This window comes from Schistocerca gregaria, chromosome X (genome assembly GCF_023897955.1).
Source record: "Schistocerca gregaria isolate iqSchGreg1 chromosome X, iqSchGreg1.2, whole genome shotgun sequence".
Classification (NCBI taxonomy): domain Eukaryota; kingdom Metazoa; phylum Arthropoda; class Insecta; order Orthoptera; family Acrididae; genus Schistocerca; species Schistocerca gregaria.
The window spans coordinates 853,574,474-853,592,849 of NC_064931.1; the positions used below are offsets into that span (position 1 = coordinate 853,574,474).

The 18,376-nt window shown below is 45.5% G+C and overlaps 8 non-coding genes across 8 annotated transcripts; all 8 read right to left on the bottom strand.

Moving 5' to 3' along the window:
• Positions 1 to 222: 222 nt before the first annotated feature.
• Trnas-cga (transfer RNA serine (anticodon CGA)) lies at positions 223 to 297 on the bottom strand. Its single transcript has one exon. It is a non-coding gene; the product is annotated as a tRNA-Ser (tRNA).
• A 1,423-nt stretch (positions 298 to 1,720) lies between these two features.
• Positions 1,721 to 1,795, bottom strand: Trnas-cga (transfer RNA serine (anticodon CGA)). Its single transcript has one exon. It is a non-coding gene; the product is annotated as a tRNA-Ser (tRNA).
• A 225-nt stretch (positions 1,796 to 2,020) lies between these two features.
• Trnas-cga (transfer RNA serine (anticodon CGA)) lies at positions 2,021 to 2,095 on the bottom strand. The gene has a single exon. It is a non-coding gene; the product is annotated as a tRNA-Ser (tRNA).
• Positions 2,096 to 2,620: 525 nt separating this feature from the next.
• Trnas-cga (transfer RNA serine (anticodon CGA)) lies at positions 2,621 to 2,695 on the bottom strand. Its single transcript has one exon. It is a non-coding gene; the product is annotated as a tRNA-Ser (tRNA).
• A 1,425-nt stretch (positions 2,696 to 4,120) lies between these two features.
• On the bottom strand, positions 4,121 to 4,195 carry Trnas-cga (transfer RNA serine (anticodon CGA)). The gene has a single exon. It is a non-coding gene; the product is annotated as a tRNA-Ser (tRNA).
• A 225-nt stretch (positions 4,196 to 4,420) lies between these two features.
• Positions 4,421 to 4,495, bottom strand: Trnas-cga (transfer RNA serine (anticodon CGA)). The gene has a single exon. It is a non-coding gene; the product is annotated as a tRNA-Ser (tRNA).
• An 824-nt stretch (positions 4,496 to 5,319) lies between these two features.
• On the bottom strand, positions 5,320 to 5,394 carry Trnas-cga (transfer RNA serine (anticodon CGA)). The gene has a single exon. It is a non-coding gene; the product is annotated as a tRNA-Ser (tRNA).
• A 224-nt stretch (positions 5,395 to 5,618) lies between these two features.
• Trnal-caa (transfer RNA leucine (anticodon CAA)) lies at positions 5,619 to 5,693 on the bottom strand. The gene has a single exon. It is a non-coding gene; the product is annotated as a tRNA-Leu (tRNA).
• Positions 5,694 to 18,376: the final 12,683 nt, after the last annotated feature.

Consider the following 18,376-nt stretch of genomic DNA (forward strand, 5'->3'; position numbering starts at 1 on the left):
TCCACGCCCGGTACTCACAGCTTTACTTCTGCCAGTATCCGTCTCCTACCTTCGAAACTTTACAGAAGCACTTCTGCGAGACATGCAGAACTAGCACTCCTGAAAGAAACGATACTGTGGAGACATGGTTTAGCCACAGCCTGGGGGATGTTTCCAGAATGAGATTTTCACTCTGCAGCGGAGTGTGCGCTGATATGAAACTTCCTGGCAGATTAAAACTGTGTGCCCGACCGAGACTCGAACTCGGGACCTTTGCCTTTCGCGGGCAAGTGCTCTACCAACTGAGCTACCGAAGCACGACCCACGCCTGGTACTCACAGCTTTACTTCTGCCAGGATCCGTCTCCTACCTTCCAAACTTTACAGAAGCACTTCTGCGAGACATGCAGAACTAGCACTCCTGAAAGAAAGGATACTGTGGAGACATGGCTTAGCCACAGCCTGGGGGATGTTTCCAGAATAAGATTTTCACTCTGCAGTGGAGTGTGAGCTGATATGAAACTTCCTGGCAGATTAAAACTGTGTGCCCGACCGAGACTCGAACTCCGGACCTTAGCATTTCGCGGGCGATTGCTCTACCATGTGAGCTACCGAAGCACGACCCACGCCCGGTACTCACAGCTTTACTTCTGCCAGTATCCGTCTCCTACCTTCCAAACTTTACAGAAGCTCTTCTGCGAGACATGCAGAACTAGCACTCCTGAAAGAAAGGATACTGTGGAGACATGGCTTAGCCACAGCCTGGGGGATATTTCCAGAATGAGATTTTCACTCCGCAGTGGAGTGTGCGCTGATATGAAACTTCCTGGCAGATTAAAACTGTGTGCCTGACCGAGACTCGAACTCGGGACCTTTGCCTTTCGCGGGCAAGTGTTCTACCAACTGAGCTACCGAAGCACGAACCACGCCCGGTACTCACAGCTGTACTTCTGCCAGTATCCGTCTCCTACCTTCGCACCTTTACAGAAGCACTTCTGCGAGACATGCAGAAGTAGCACTCCTGAAAGAAAGGATACTGTGGAGACATGGCTTAGCCACAGCCTGGGGATGTTTCCAGAATGAGATTTTCACTCTGCAGCGGAGTGTGCGCTGATATGAAACTTCCTGGCAGATTAAAACAGTGTGTCCGACCGAGACTCGAACTCGGGAACTTTGCCTTTCGCGGGCAAGTGCTCTACCAACTGAGCTACCGAAGCACGACCCACGCCCGGTACTCACAGCTTTACTTCTGCCATAATCAGTCTCCTACCTTCCAAACTTTAGAGAAGCTCTTCTGCGAGACATGCAGAACTAGCACTCCTGAAAGAAAGGATACTGTGGAGACATGGCTTAGCCACAGCCTGGAGGATGTTTCCAGAATTAGTTTTCACTCTGCAGCGGAGTGTGCGCTGATATGAAACTTGCTGGCAGATTAAAACTGTGTGCCCGACCGAGACTCGAACTCGGGACCTTAGCCTTTCGCGGGCGATTGCTCTACCAAGTGAGCTACCGAAGCACGACCCACGCCCGGTACTCACAGCTTTACTTCTGCCAGTATCCGTCTCCTACCTTCCAAACTTTACAGAAGCTCTTCTGCGAGACATGCAGAACTAGCACTCCTGAAAGAAAGGATACTGTGGAGACATGGCTTAGTCACAGCCTGGGGGATGTTTCCACAATGAGATTTTCACTCTGCAGCGGAGTGTGCGCTGATATGAAACTTCCTGGCAGATTAACACTGTGTGCCCGACCGAGACTCGAACTCGGGACCTTTGCCTTTCGCGGGCAAGTGCTCTACCAACTGAGCTACCGAAGCACGACCCACGTCCGGTACTCACAGCTTTACTTCTGCCAGGATTCGTCTCCTACCTTCCAAACTTTCCAGAAGCTCTTCTGCGAGAAATGCAGAACTAGCACTCCTGAAAGAAAGGATACTGTGGAGACATGGCTTAGCCACAGCCTGGGGGATTTTTCCAGAATGAGATTTTCACTCTGCCGCGGAGTTTGCGCTAATATGAAACTTCCAGGCAGATTAAAACTGTGTGCCCGACCGAGACTCGAACTCGGGACCTTTGCCTTTCGCGGGCAAGTGCTCTACCAACTGAGCTACCGAAGCACGACCCACCTCCCGTACTCACAGCTGTACTTCTGCCAGTATCCGTCTCCTACCTTCCAAACTTTACAGAAGCTCTTCTGCGAGACATGCAGAACTAGCACTTCTGAAAGAAAGGATACTGTGGAGACATGGCTTAGCGATAGCCTGGAGGATGTTTCCAGAATGAGATTTTCACTCTGCAGCGGAGTGTGCGCTGATATGAAACTTCCTGGCAGATTAAAACTGTGTGCCCGACCGAGACTCGAACTCGGGACCTTAGCCTTTCGCGGGCGATTGCTCTACCAAGTGAGATACCGAAGCACGACCCACGCCCGGTACTCACAGCTTTACTTCTGCCAGTATCCGTCTCCTACCTTCCAAACTTTACAGAAGTTCTTCTGTGAGACATGAAGAACTAGCACTCCTGAAAGAAAGGATACTGTGGAGACATGGCTTAGCCACAGCCTGGGGGATGTTTCCAGAATGAGATTTTCAATCTGCAGGGGAGTGTGCGCTGATATGAAACTTCCTGGCAGATTAAAACTGTGTGCCCGACCGAGACTCGAACTCGGGACCTTTGCCTTTCGCGGGCAAGTGCTCTACCAACTGAGCTACCGAAGCACGACCGACGCCCGGTACTCACAGCTTTACTTCTGCCAGTATCCGTCTCCTACCTTCCAAACTTTACAAAAGCTATTCTGCGAGACATACAGAACTAGCATTCCTGAAAGAAAGGATTCTGTGGAGACATGGCTTTGCCACAGCCTGGGGGATGTTTCCAGAATGAGATTTTCACTCTGCAGCGGAGTGTGCGCTCATATGAAACTTCCTGGCAGATTAAAACTGTGTGCCCGACCGAGACTCGAACTCGGGATCTTTGCCATTCGCGTGCAAGTGCTCTACCAAATGAGCTACCGAAGCACGACCCACGCCCGGTACTCACAGCTTTACTTCTGCCAGTATCCGTCTCCTACCTTCCAAACTTTACAGAAGCTCTTCTGCGAGACATGCAGAACTAGCACTCCTGAAAGAAAGGATACTGTGGAGACATGGCTTAGCCACAGCCTGGAGGATGTTTCCAGAATGAGATTTTCACTCTGCAGCGGAGTGTGCGCTGATATGAAACTTCCTGGCAGATTAAAACTGTGTGCCCGACCGAGACTCGAACTCGGAACGTTTGCCTTTCGCGGGCAAGGGCTCTACCAACTGAGCTACCGAAGCACAACGTGCGCCAGGTACTTACAGCTTTACTTCTGCCAGTATCCGTCTCCTACCTTCCAAACTTTACAGAAGCTCTTCTGCGAGACATGCAGAACTAGCACTCCTGAAAGAAAGGATACTGTGGAGACATGGCTTAGCCACAGCCTGGGGGATGTTTCCAGAATGAGATTTTCACTCTGCAGCGGAGTGTGCGCTGATATGAAACTTCCTGGCAGATTAAAACTGTGTGCCTGACCGAGACTCGAACTCAGGACCATTGCCTTTCGCGGGCAAGTGCTCTACCAACTGAGCTACCGAAGCACGACCCACGCCCGGTACTCACAGCTTTACTTCTGCCAGTATCCGTCTCCTACCTTCCAAACTTTACAAAAGCTCTTCTGCGAGACATGCAGAACTAGCACTCCTGAAAGAAAGGATACTGTAGAGACATGGCTTAGCCACAGCCTGGGGGATGTTTCCAGAATGAGATTTTCACTCTGCAGCGGAGTGTGCGCTGATATGAAACTTCCTGGCAGATTAAAACTGTGTGCCCGACCGAGACTCGAACTCGGGACCTTTGCCATTCGCCGGCAAGTGCTCTACCAACTGAGCTACCGAAGCACAACCCACGCCCAGTATTCACAGATTTATTTCTGCCAGTATCCGTCTCCTACCTTCCAAACTTTACGGAAGCTCTTCTGCGAGACATGCAGAACTAGCACTCCTGAAAGAAAGGATACTGTGAAGACATGGCTTAGCCACAGCCTGGGGGATGTTTCCAGAATGAGATTTTCACTCTGCAGCGGAGTGTGCGCTGATATGAAACTTCCTGGCAGATTAAAACTGTGTGCCCGACCGAGACTCGAACTCGGGACCTTTGCCTTTCGCGGGCAAGTGCTCTACCAACTGAGCTACCGAAGCACAACGTGCGCCCGGAACTCACAGCTTTACTTCTGCCAGTATCCGTCTCCTACCTTGCAAACTTTCCAGAAGCTCTTCTTTGAGACATGCAGAACTAGCACTCCTCAAAGAAAGGATACTGTGGAGACATGGCTTAGCCACAGCCTGGGGGATGTTTCCAGAATGAGATTTTCAGTCTGCAGCGGAGTGTGCGCTGATATGAAACTTCCTGGCAGATTAAATCTGTGTGCCCGACCGAGACTCGAACTCGGGACCTTTGCCTTTCGCGGGCAAGTGCTCTACCAACTGAGCTACCGAAGCACGACCCACGCTCGGTACTCACAGCTTTACTTCTGCCAGTATCCGTCTCCTACCTTCCAAACTTTACAGAAGCTCTTCTGCGAGACATGCAGAACTAGCACTCCTGAAAGAAAGGATACTGTGGAGACATGGCTTAGCCACAGCCTGGGGGATGTTTCCACAATGAGTTTTCACTCTGCAGCGGAGTGTGCGCTGATATGAAACTTCCTGGCAGATTAAAACTGTGTGCCCGACCGAGACTCGAACTCGGGACCTTTGCCTTTCGCGGGCAAGTGCTCTACCAACTGAGGTACCGAAGCAAGACCCACACCCGGTACTCACAGCTTTACTTCTGCCAGTATCCGTCTCCTACCTTGCAAACTTTCCAGAAGCTCTTCTGTGAGACATGCAGAACTAGCACTCCTGAAAGAAAGGATACTGTGAAGACATGGCTTAGCCACAACCTGGGGGATGTTTCCAGAATGAGATTTTCACTCTGCAGCGGAGTGTGCGCTGATATGAAACTTCCTGGCAGATTAAAAATGAGTGCCCAACCGAGACTCGAACTCGGGACCTTTGCCATTCGCGGGCAAGTGCTCTACCAACTGAGCTACCGAAGCACAACCCACGCCCGGTACTCACAGCTTTATTTCTGCCAGTATCCGTCTCCTACCTTCCAAACTTTCCAGAAGCTCTTCTGTGAGACATGCAGAATTAGCACTCCTGAAAGAAAGGATACTGTGGAGACATGGCTTAGCCACAACCTGGGGGATGTTTCCAGAATGAGATTTTCACTCTGCAGCGGAGTGTGCGCTGATATGAAACTTCCTGGCAGATTAAAACTGTGTGCCCGACCGAGACTCGAACTCGGGACCTTTGCCTTTCGCGGGCAAGTGCTCTACCAACTGAGCTACCGAAGCAAGACCCACGCCCGATACTCACAGCTTTACTTCTGCCAGTATCCGTCTCCTACCTTCCAAACTTTACAGAAGCTCTTCTGCGAGACATGCAGAACTAGCACTCCTGAAAGAAAGGATACTGTGGAGACATGGCTTAGCCACAGCCTGGGGGATGTTTCCAGGATGAGTTTTCACTCTGCAGCGGAGTGTGCACTGATATGAAACTTCCTGGAAGATTAAAACTGTGTGCCCGACCGAGACTCGAACTCGGGACCTTTGCCTTTTGCGGGCAAGTGCTCTACCAACTGAGCTACCGAAGCACAACCTGCGCACGGTACTCACAGCTTTATTTCTGCCAGGATCCGTCTCCTACCTTCCAAACTTTACGGAAGCTCTTCTGCGAGACATGCAGAACTAGCACTCCTGAAAGAAAGGATACTGTGAAGACATGGCTTAGCCACAGCCTGGGGGATGTTTCCAGAATGAGATTTTCACTCTGCAGCGGAGTGTGCGCTGATATGAAACTTCCTGGCAGATTAAACCTGTGTGCCCGACCGAGACTCGAACTCGGAAGGTTTGCCTTTCGCGGGCAAGTGCTCTACAAACTGAGCTACCGAAGCACGACCCACGCCCGGTACTCACAGCTTTACTTCTGCCAGTATCCGTCTCCTACCTTGCAAACTTTACAGAAGCTCTTCTGCGAGACATGCAGAACTAGCACTCCTGAAAGAAAGGATACTGTGGAGACATGGCTTAGCCACAGCCTGGGGGATGTTTCCACAATGAGATTTTCACTCTCCAGCGGAGTGTGCGCTGATATGAAACTTCCTGGCAGATTAAAACTGTGTGCCCGACCGAGACTCGAACTTGGGACCTTTGACTTTCGCGGGCAAGTGCTCTACCAACTGAGCTACCGAAGAACAACCCACGCCCGGTACTCACAGCTTTACTTCTGCCAGTATCCGTCTCCTACCTTCCAAATTTTACAGAAGCTCTTCTGCGAGACATGCAGAACTAGCACTCCTGAAAGAAAGGATACTGTGGAGACATGGCTTAGCCACAGCCTGGGGGATGTTTTCACAATGAGATTTTCACTCTGCAGCGGAGTGTGCGCTGATATGAAACTTCCTGGCAGATTAAAACTGTGTGCCCGACCGAGACTCGAACTCGGGATCTTTGCCTTTCGCAGGCAAGTGCTCTACCAACTTTTTTTTTTTGTTTTTTTTTTTTTTTGGGCCTCCCTTCTCCCCACACAGCCCATCCATTCGCTCTCCTTTTATGCCTTCTTCGGCGAGCTTCTATGCTATATCGACTGATTTTTTTTTTCAAATTTACTGTGACAGTTAGGGAAATGAAATGATGTTTGGCTTCTTCGCCATGTGAGGCTTCTCCTCCGTAGAACTGAAAATTGAAAAATTAAGGCTTCTTGGGAATTAATAAATTGTCACTCTTGCTTCATACTGAAAAAAATTAAAGAAAAATAGAAAGATTGTAACTGAGGAACACGTGCAAGAAGCTTCCACTGCATTGTGTGCAACGAAACCACCTTCCGATATTACCGAGATCCTGGAAAATCATCATAGATTAAAGTAGTTGCTGGAGATATGGGGTTCATCCAGCAGTAAGTGTGAAGCCGCAGTGCCGTTTCGGGGTTCTGTCCGAGGCCTTCACGGCTACCGTAGCGGCCCTGGGGCACACGAAGTCCCCACCGTACTTCACCCTCAACAGCGATCCCCTACTTTGGCCTGTGACTACATTTTTCGTAGACGAGGGCTATTAAGATGTTTATCCAATCCCTTGTCTCTGAAACAGAATGTGTAACATGTTACCAAAAGTTTTTTTGTGGTCCCTGCGCGTACATATCTGATAATATTTTGCTCGTTCGTATAATTCGTATTCTAAAACACGGTCATTGCCGTGTTCAGATATAACGTAATGTACATAATTGCCAAACAACCACAACACAGCATTGGTTTTCTGGAAAGGGAAGAAAACACCATCGGGGAAGAGTAATTTTTCAACATTGATCTCAGTACTAACAGTTCTGGTTATAAAGGCTACCCGCCGTTGGAGTCCCCTCCATATTTCGGCGTATCCGCCACAGAGAAAGCGGTGGATCAATGTGTCAACTGCGTCACATCGGGTGCACACAATCGTGTCACTAAGACCAATAGAGTGCAACTTTTCGTTAGTGAAAACTACGTTATTAACAACTCGGTACCAGGTTGCCTGAATGTCGGAAGACAGTTCACGATTACTAATATTTTTCCAAATTCTTTTCCAGTCTTTGTCGGGATATCTGCACTCCATTTTGTTGACATGTTCTTTCGTTGTTAAGAGTTCCATTAATTTCCTGCAATTCCTTGATTGTGGATTCGTGACAATACTGTCCATGTAGCTAATCTCTAAAAAGAACTGGCGAATATATTTCAATTTATAATTAATTCCGCCTATATTTATGGGTGGACGTAAATTTTCTGGCTGTAGGAGTCGATACAGCCTGGCTGTAATACTATGTGGATGTTTTTCTATAATTTGTAGGGTCCTCTTTATATATAACGCCGTAGTCTTCCGCCATATATCTGTTAAACCTAGGCCACCTTCAGCGGAAGGTAACGTAACTGTACCGACTGCTACTCTAAAAATATTCCCTGTCCATATAAATCGGCAAATGATACTCATTATACGTTTGGCAATGGGTTTCGAAACTGGCAATATTTGACCTATATATATAGCTTTTGATAAAATGGACCAATTAATTATTCTGATTCGTTGTTTAATGTTCAGATGTCTGGTCTGATTGAGTATTGTGGCTCCTCTGATTGTATCCAGTACTTTCTTCCAATTGTAGGTCATGGTCTGAAGCGGACATCGGTAAAAGGTGACACCCAGAGCGGTGTGACGATCGACGGAGCGTGCCCATTCCAAACGGACATCTTGAAGACCTTTAAGATTTAAAAACGAACTCTTCACCTCGTTAACCCTAGCGCCTGTAGCTTCACAAAAGATCTGAATATTCGTAGTTAATTTCTCTAAATCTTCGTTACTACGAATAACCACTCCAACGTCATCAGCATATGCATTGGTGACGTTGTTAACACCAGATATCGTGATGCCCTCAAGATCGACATCGAGTCTCCTTAGTAACGGCTCCAGTGCAACAACATACAGGAGCATTGACAAAGGACTTCCCTGCGGGACGCCGTTGCGAATTTCAATGGGTGGAGTGAAATGCCCATTTACAGACACTTGTGTTTGGATGCCTTCAACAATGTTAATTAAAACTTGCACAAAATGTTGACTAAAACCCACATAGGTCAACGTTCTGAACAAAAATAAGTGGTTGACCCTGTCAAAAGCCTTTGAGAAGTCGATAAAGGCAAGGCCTCCTGGTGAGGATGACGTTGCAAAAATTGCAGAGACATCCCTATATTCACAAACAGTTTTAAAAATATTCCGCCCCGAGAGACAGGTTTGGTGGTCACCTATGATCTTCTCCATTAGAGGTCTCAGTCTTTCCTTCAGTACACGTGCAATTATTTTATAATCCGAGTTCATCAAACATATTGGTCTCAATTGATTGAGATCTTTAACTGTCGCGTTCCTTCCCTTTGGTATTAGCACAGTTACGCTTTCTTTGAACTCGCGTGGAACAGTAACACCTTGCAACACTTCATTTATCACTTCTGTGAATTGATTACCGATGAGAGGCCAAAATTTACAATAAAACTCTACAGGCAAGCCATCAGGCCCTGGGGACTTACGGGTAGGCGAATATTTAAGTATATCAAACACCTCCTCACATGTGATCGCAGTGGTAAGGGACACATTGTCCTCGTCATTGATAACGTTGTCGATACCTGTAGTTCGTAGCAAATCGTTCGCACAGTCTAGATTATACCGGGTATCAGTATATAACGTACGATAAAATCCATAAACTGCATTTAAAATGTCAGAGTGTTCCGTCAGCACCCGGTTATCGCCCACTCTAAGACAAGCAATAAACGCTCGTCTTCTATTTCTTTCATGTTCGAGTAAGTGGTACAGCGATGCGTTTTCGTCCTCCACCGTTGTCGGGACACGAGATTTAATTTTTAAACCCTCCAGCTGTTGTCGCTTGAGACTTATGAGGTGAGCCTTGATCTTCTTTATTTCAATGAAAACCTCATCAGTCATCTGCTGAGCTGATAGTTCCCTTAAGCATGTATAGTAAAATTCAACGGTATTGCGAGACCACATCGCTCGCTCCCTCCCGTAAGCTATTAGGGATGATCTCAGTTTCTTTTTAGCAGATGAGGTCCACCACGCAAGGCGAGAGCTGTATTTATGGCGCATACGTAGAGCAGCCTGCCATACCTCCGCTACTGTTCTTGATAGGGCACCCTCGAACAACATATGGGTATTCAGCTTCCATAAGGGGCGACCCCAATACGTTCCTTGCTTCTGAAACCGAATGCTGCATTTCACTGCGAGATGGTCCGAAAAGGTAGTGGGAATTACTTCGATACTATTGATTTTATTTTCCAGGTTTGCTGTGACGTATATTCTGTCTATTCTGCTTTGCGAGCGACTACTGATGTACGTAAATTTGACTAACGTGGGGTATTTGCTTTCCCACACGTCTGTCCACTTCATGTTTGTCACCAAAGCCGCCAGTTCCCTGGAGAAGTTAAAATTTGGTCGCTGATCCTTTTTGTGAAGTACACAATTAAAGTCACCACCGATTAAAGCTTCCGCCGGATTCCCCTTAAGTAAATAGACCATATCGTTCTTAAAAAAATTAGCCCTATCATCTCTAGCGTTGTTGCCAGAGGGGACATATACATTTAAAACAGTAGTAGTAAAAATTTTACAACTGATGCCCCTCCCATTTTCTAACAGACAGATATCCTTCACATCAATACCATCTTTGACAAGGATCGCAGTCCCACACGTGGCTTCCGGTGCAATATTTAAAATCTCTTGAAAACCTGGGACATAAAAGTTGTGGACATTAAATTCCTGTAGGAGGGCTATATCAGTATCCGACTGGTAAAGGAAATCTTTTAAAGAAGCGACTTTCGTTTCACTGCGAATCCGATTTATATTGATCGTGGTCACATTATATGTCAGTTCCGTTGGCATAGGTGCAGGTAAAAGAAATTGGCTAATGAAGTATACCCCATGCAGAGTCACGTCTGTACCATTCCATTCTGTCTGTCAGAAAGAAAAATAGACATTAAAAAAAAAAAAATTAAATGCCACTAGCATGTGTCAGGTCCATCTCCATTCCGTGGTCGGTGCGATCTTCTTGGGCATCGGCCCAATCAAGTCCTTTTCCTGAGACAGTTCGGTCTAAATCCATAGTAGTGCCGGTCTGCAAACCTGCGACGCCAAGCGGTGCGCGAGGTTGTTGTTGAAGATCATCTGCATCGGCACGACTCATCTCCGCTTCAGTACACTCGTTAACTCGTGCTACTGGGCATTGTTCTCGTAGTCGTTCATTATCCCTTAAATGTTTTAACTTTTCCCGCAATGCAGGAGCTAAACTCTCTGCTGCTTTGTGTGCCAATCTCCTCTTCTTGCCTTTCTTCGAAGATCTCTTCGGCGATCTAGCAGGAGATGAAGTTTGCGACCTGTCAGGAGAAGTACCGGATGATACGTCTGACGTCGCCTGTTCCTTTTTTCGGACAAAAGTCCGCGTATCGCATTCCACAACGGCAGAAGGAGGCGCATCTTTTTCCATGGCTCCCACTGGTAGCAACCCAGTCTCCAATTCTACACTATCGCTCGTTGTGGTTTCCTTGACGCAAGTGTCTTCTGTGGGCGCCAACGTGAAACCAATGTCCAGATTGCTATCTTCGTTCATAGTTCCCGCAGAGTGGATGCCTGGAGCGTCCACTCCTCGGAAGCTAGTGTCAATATCCTCACGTTGGTGGGAATCCTGACGACGCAAGGAAACCTCCGTTGCGGGTATTTGGGGATCTTCGGCCGAGTCCGCGGAAGAACGAGCAACCACAGTGGGAGAGTTGGAAAAAGTTGGCGTCGGCATAGATTCGAGGGGCGCGGAGCTGATCGGCAGACCATCCGCAAATCTAGAGCTTGAAGCCGGAGTATCATCGACAACCGCCCGCGAGGCAGCAGGCTCCCCGCGCACAGGCGGCACCGACTCGCCTCGGCTGCGGAAGTCAGCAGCGGCAGCGTATGACAACTTCATACCAACAACAGGGCCGGAGCTCGGCATCTCGTCACGCGGTAACTGCGGGACACGCCTCCGTGAACATTCTGCACGAATGTGTTCCGTGGAATTGCATAAAGCGCAAGTCCGCGGTTGCCCATCATAGATAATCAAAGCACGATACCCACAAATATTAAGATAAGAGGGGACATGCTTCTGTAATTCAATCTTAATTTGCCTTACGCCGTTCAAGACAGGAAACATATGAGCTTCAGACCACCTTTCTGCCACATTGGAAATAATTCTGCCATAAGGCCGAAGGGCAACATTAAGTTCTTCGGGCGGAATTTCAAAAGGGAGCTCAAACACTCTGATCGTACGAATCCCGTACCCAGCATGACTAACAGCAACGTCACTCACATTCCCATCAGAATGATTAAACTTCACGCTACCTCCGCAACGATCCACAATGGAACTACATAATTCTGGACTTTTCATCTTCAGATACACAGCATTTGTCACAAACGACAGATAAACTCCGACAACATCATCATCGTTAATCAATACTTTTTCGATAAACCATCCTTTAATTTCAAATGCTTTAGGTCGAACGAAATTTCGATCGAAAGTAAACTTGATTGTGTCTTTCCTCAAATAATTCGACCTATTCATTCTAGAACTTCATGAATACAAGTGCAACACGAATAGCGGCTTAGCAGCACCACTAACCTCAAACGCAGCGACTCAGCCTGTGTTTACTACAGCCAGACGTCCAGCTCCGCCACACGTCCGTCCCGCTCGGCGGCTGACTCGCAACTTAAACTGAGCTACTGAAGCACAAACCACACCGGTACTCACAGCTTTACTTCTGCCAGTATCCGTCTCCTACCTTCCAAACTTTACAGAAGCTCTTCTGCGAGACATGCAGAACTAGCACTCCTGAAAGAAAGGATACTGTGGAGACATGGCTTAGCCACAGCCTGGGGGATGTTTCCACAATGAGATTTTCACTCTGCAGCGGAGTGTGCGCTGATATGAAACTTCCTGGCAGATTAAAACTGTGTGCCCGACCGAGACTCGAACTCGGGACCTTTGCCTTTTGTAGGCAAGTGCTCTACCAACTGAGCTACCGAAGCACAACCCACGCCCGGTACTCACAGCTTTACTTCTGCCACGATCCGTCTCCTACCTTCCAAACTTTACAGAAGCTCTTTTGCGAGAAATGCAGAACTAGCACTCCTGAAAGAAAGGATACTGTGAAGACATGGCTTAGCCACAGCCTGGGGGATGTTTCCAGAATGAGATTTTCACTCTGCAGCGGAGTGTGCGCTGATATGAAACTTCCTGGCAGATTAAAACTGTGTGCCCGACCGAGACTCGAACTCGGGACCTTTGCCATTCGCGGGCAAGTGCTCTACCAACTGAGCTACCGAAGCACAACCCACGCCCAGTACTCACAGCTTTATTTCTGCCAGTATCCGTCTCCTACGTTCCAAACTTTACAGAAGCTCTTCTACAAGACATGCAGAACTAGCACTCCTGAAAGAAAGGATACTGTGGAGACATGGCTTAGCCACAGCCTGGGGGATGTTTCCCGAATGAGATTTTCACTGTGCAGCGGAGTGTGCGCTGATATGAAACTTCCTGGCAGATTAAAACTGTGTGCCCGACCGAGACTCGAAGTCGGGACCTTTGCCTTTCGCGGGCAAATGCTCTACCAACTGAGCTACCGAAGCACGACCCACGCCTGGTACTCACAGCTTTACTTCTGCCAGTATCCGTCTCCTACCTTCCAAACTTTACAGAAGCTCTTCTGCGAGAAATGCAGAACTAGCACTCCTGAAAGAAAGGATACTGTGGAGACATGGCTTAGCCACAGCCTGGGGGATGTTTCCACAATGAGATTTTCACTCTGCAGCGGAGTGTGCGCTGATATGAAACTTTCTGGCAGATTAAAACTGTGTGCCCGACCGAGACTCGAAGTCGGGACCTTTGCCTTTCGCGGGCAAGTGCTCTACCAACTGAGCTACCGAAGCACGACCCACGCCCGGTACTCACAGCTTTACTTCTGCCAGTATCCATCTCCTACCTTCGAAACTTTACAGAAGCACTTCTGCGAGACATGCAGAACTAGCACTCCTGAAAGAAAGGATACTGTGGAGACATGGCTTAGCCACAGCCTGGGGGATGTTTCCAGAATGAGATTTTCACTCTGCAGCGGAGTGTGCGCTGATATGAAACTTCCTGGCAGATTAAAACTGTGTGCCCGACCGAGACTCTCGCAGAAGACCTTCTGTAAAGTTTGGAAGGTAGGAGATGGATACTGGCAGAAGTAAAGCTGTGAGTACCGGGCGTTGGTCGTGCTTCGGTAGCTCAGTTGGTAGAGCACTTGCCCGCGAAAGGCAAAGGTCCCGATTTCGAGTCTCAGTCGGGCACACAGTTTCAATCTGCCAGGAAGTTTCATATCAGCGCACACTCCGCTGCACAGTGAAAATCTCATTCTGGAAACATCCCTCAGGCTGTGGCTAAGCCATGTCTCCACAGTATCCTTTCTTTCAGGAGTGCTAGTTCTGCATGTCTCCCAGAAGAGCTTCTGTAAAGTTTGGAAGGTAGGAGACGGATACTGGCAGAAGTAAAGCTGTGAGTACTGGGCGTGGGTCTTGCTTCGGTAGCTCAGTTGGTAGAGGAGTTGCCCGTGAAAGGCAAAGTTCCCGAGTTCGAGTCTTGGTCGTGCACACAGTTTTAATCTGCCAGGAAGTTTCATATCAGCGCACACTCCGCTGCAGAGTGAAAATCTCATTCTGGAAACATCCCCCAGGCTGTGGCTAAACCATGTCTCCACAGTATCCTTTCTTTCAGGAGTGCTAGTTCTGCATGTCTCACAGAAGAGCTTCTGTAAAGTTTGGAAGGTAGGAGATGGATACTGGCAGAAGTAAAGCTGTGAGTACCGGGCGTGGGTCGTGCTTCTGTAGCTCAGTTGGTAGAGCACTTGCCCGCGAAAGGCAAAGGTCCCGACTTCGAGTCTCGGTCGGGCACACAGTTTTAATGTTCCAGGAAATTTCAATACACATAGTTTGTTAAAGACAAAGAATAACATTAAAATAATGGGAGACAGTCCATATATCAGCGTCCAATGTGGTACAAAAAATGTGAGAACCTATTAGACTACATACTGGTGATGGATATAAAACCAGTTTATAACCCTTTGTTGAAAATAAATGTCTGCATTCACTAAAAGAATTATAAGCTTCTTAAATTCACACACCAGACTATGAAACCAAATTGTACTTGACAGTAAAAACCACAAGCAATTCTAGGATGTAAATGTTTATTTAATCAGTCAAAGATGGCATAAAATTAGTCATAGAGTATGAAATAACATCTATTGAACAACAAAAACTGCAAGTTAGAAGCAGATAGAAACATTTTGAAACAGACATAGAAACTATTAGCTTGCTATGCAATCTGTATTTTGTCAAAACACATTTATTACAATTATATTCCATATTAACCCCTGCAGATAAATAGTATATTTAGGAAATCCTCATACATATTAACCTTGTACACAATCTTACATTTGTACAAGTCATCGTTTAATGACTACATACAAAAAGAAAGTAAAAAAGAAAGTATCAGGTTTGGTTAGTTACATATCGCTACACTTATTTTCATGTGTCACATTGATTTACCCTGGATGTCACTGGGTATGTTGGAAAACTGTCGACATGTATAAGTTCTTCTGTAACTTTTGATTACCAAAAAATGTATTAAGAGTATTCCGCAAAAAATGTACCACATTATAAGTGTACAAGGCTTTTATGTGTATAAGAACAAGGTCAAGAAACAAGTTTATTATAAATGTACCAACAGACATGTTAACTGCATACAGTGCAACAACAAATGTAACTTGAAAGCCCAATATGAATTCTGAGTGTGAATCAGAGATAAAAGAAAAATTACAAGCATTCTTCACAAAGGAAGTATTGAATTATTAGTAAGAATAAAATATTTGGAAAACTATACAAGTGAGCTCAAGATGAACATTAAAGAGACCAAGAACATTCGAAAATCAATCTTTGGTAACTATTTTTGAATGCAACAACATATTTGTCCAAAATGAAATTGTTGGCATCAAAAGAAAAGGAAAACAAGATATTTATTTTAGTGGTGTTCCAGGGAAGAGGGTGTGGATCACTTCTGCTGGCTGGAGAAGGTAGACACCTTTACCAGGTAGAAACGATTATCAAATCAAGTACACCCTTAAAGGAAACAACAAAAAACTTGGTAAACCTCACAAAAATTTTCTAAACAGGCGATTCATTAATAGTAATAGGAGGTAGAAATGAGACTGATAGCCCCATTCAAAATGTTAAAAAATATACACACAAAATATTAGAGATTGTACTGAAATGTAGTTGCAACATCAATATATAAGATGCAGTCAAATGAAAATGAGACAGATAGAATAAAGTAGGTAACCCATTTATTGTCGTATTTCAAAAATAATCATCTTAACTGACAATAATTTTATACTGCTGTGAGATGGGATGGTCTGTACCTCCATGGACAAATGTTAACAGTTGCGTACTGACCATGATTATACCCAGGTGTGCACCTCTTCATCTAAAGCAAATAGACAGCCATGTTAATGTCTTTCCTCAAGGCCCCAAAAATATGGAAAACGCTCGGATAGAGATTGGGTCTGTATGGAGGATGTGTAAGAGCTTCCCAGCAAAACTTTTGCAGCACAGTCGACGCAACTTTTGCAACATGTGGGTGGGCATTATCTTGCAACAGAATGATGCCACCCATCGACATTCCTGGGTGTTTGAACTCGAAGATGGGCTTCAATTTTTGTGAAATACAGCGCCATGTTTCAGTAAGTCAAAGAGCAGCTGACCCCGGCAGTCAAAGAAAAAGATCGTCATGACTTTCCCGGAGCTGACGTATCTGTCTTTTTGACTAAGCTGCAAAAGTCACTGGGAACGCCTTACACATTAGCCATCCAGTCCTGATCTCTCCCCATGCCATTTAAATATTCTGGAGACCTGAAGAAAGATTTTCATGTTTCACAATTTGCTTCAGACAAAGAGGAGCATGCCTGGGTACAGTTATGGTTCTGTAATGTAATGAAACTGCTGAACACAGCAATTTTTTCTGCAAAGTATGGAACACAATAGAAAATAAGTTGAAGCTATGAATCTTGTAAATCAGTATTTTAATCACACTTATTGTTTTCCATGATTATTTAAAAAGATGAAATTCATAAAAAATGCTTTACTTTGTGAAATATTAATTCACTGTATCTCTTTGGTTACGAAATATCGATTATATCGACAGTATATGCACAGAACATCTCTGAAATAGCAAAAAAGTTGTGGAACTCTGTCAGTAGTGATTGGGCAGTTGTGAAGGATCATATAAGAAGGTGCTGAAGTCTGTTGGTGTTCGAGTAGTGGGATGAAACTCTGCATTAGCTGCTAGAGTCTAAATTCGTTTCGTAAATGATTTGATTAAATTGTGAACAAGTATTCTGACTGTCATGCAGTGAAAGATTTGGTGTCAATTAAAAAGCTTTAATGAAAAAGTATTCTGCGTCATTATGATGCACAGATTTCCGAGTAACGATAAAATTTCTGCACAGCAAGCAGAATCTACCATCTAGAAAAACGGCCAAAGAAGAATTTCAATATCAGTAAGCACTATGTTAAGTAGAAACAGTGAATTTTAACTTTTCTAACTGCACTTGCTCTCACATACCTTTATTCATTTTCTATAGTTAGTACGTTGCAAACTTTGCTAACTTCTTTGTAACTTCGATTACTGAAGTCAGTGGAGCAAGGAGTAGGTCAGAGTAGGCGACAGCAAACATTTTTCCATGAAGGAGTTGACCATCTCGTCTCAGAATGGGGTAAATGTATTAACACTTATGGCAAAATACTTTTGAAATAATGATTTTCCATTCATTTAGGTTTCATTTGATTGTCCCTTATAATAGTCCATCCTATCCCAAAACGATATGACACTCGACAACTAAATTCATAAATTGAAGCAACAAATCATTATATGATATAGATGGTCAATGAATTAAGAAATCTAAACAAAATTAAAATCGCTATTAATTTTGAAATGAAAAATTAAATCTAAATCCACTTAAACTGGCTTTACTTACTAGTAAGAACAAAATAACAGTACAAGCTGCAGCTGATCAGTGAATTAAAAAAAAAGGGAGAAGACATAGGAAATAAAGTACTGAAAACAGTGCAAACTACAATTGGCCAGTGGTTCAGAGTAACAGAAAAGAAGAAAGAAGATATCGGAATTAACAACGTCAATGGAAAGAACCTCTCAGGCATCAGCACTGATCACTCTGAAAGTGGAGGAAACTTCGACAGGGCCGGGAACAACTTCACTAAAATCAGCACCATCTTCAACAACAGAAAATGCAACCACTTCAGCATCAACAGCAGCAGCAGAAGGGAGTTCAGCACAACTAGCTAGAAGGAACATAAGGCAGCCAAGTCATCTGAAGCATTTCTTTTATTGCCAAAAGCAGAAACTAAAACTTCAGAAAAAGGAAGGACACATAGCCAAAGCCTTGCAGACAAACAAAAATTACGCGAAGCGAAATGTAGTGTGAGGAGGGCTATGCAAGAGGCTTTCAATGAATTCGAAAGTAAAGTTCTATGTTCTGACTTGGCAGAAAATCCCAAGAAATTTTGGTCTTATGTCAAAGAGGTAGGTGGATCAAAACAAAATGTCCAGACACTCTGTGACCAAAATGGTACTGAAACAGAGGATGACAGACTAAAGGCCGATATACTAAATGTCTTCTTCCAAAGCTGTT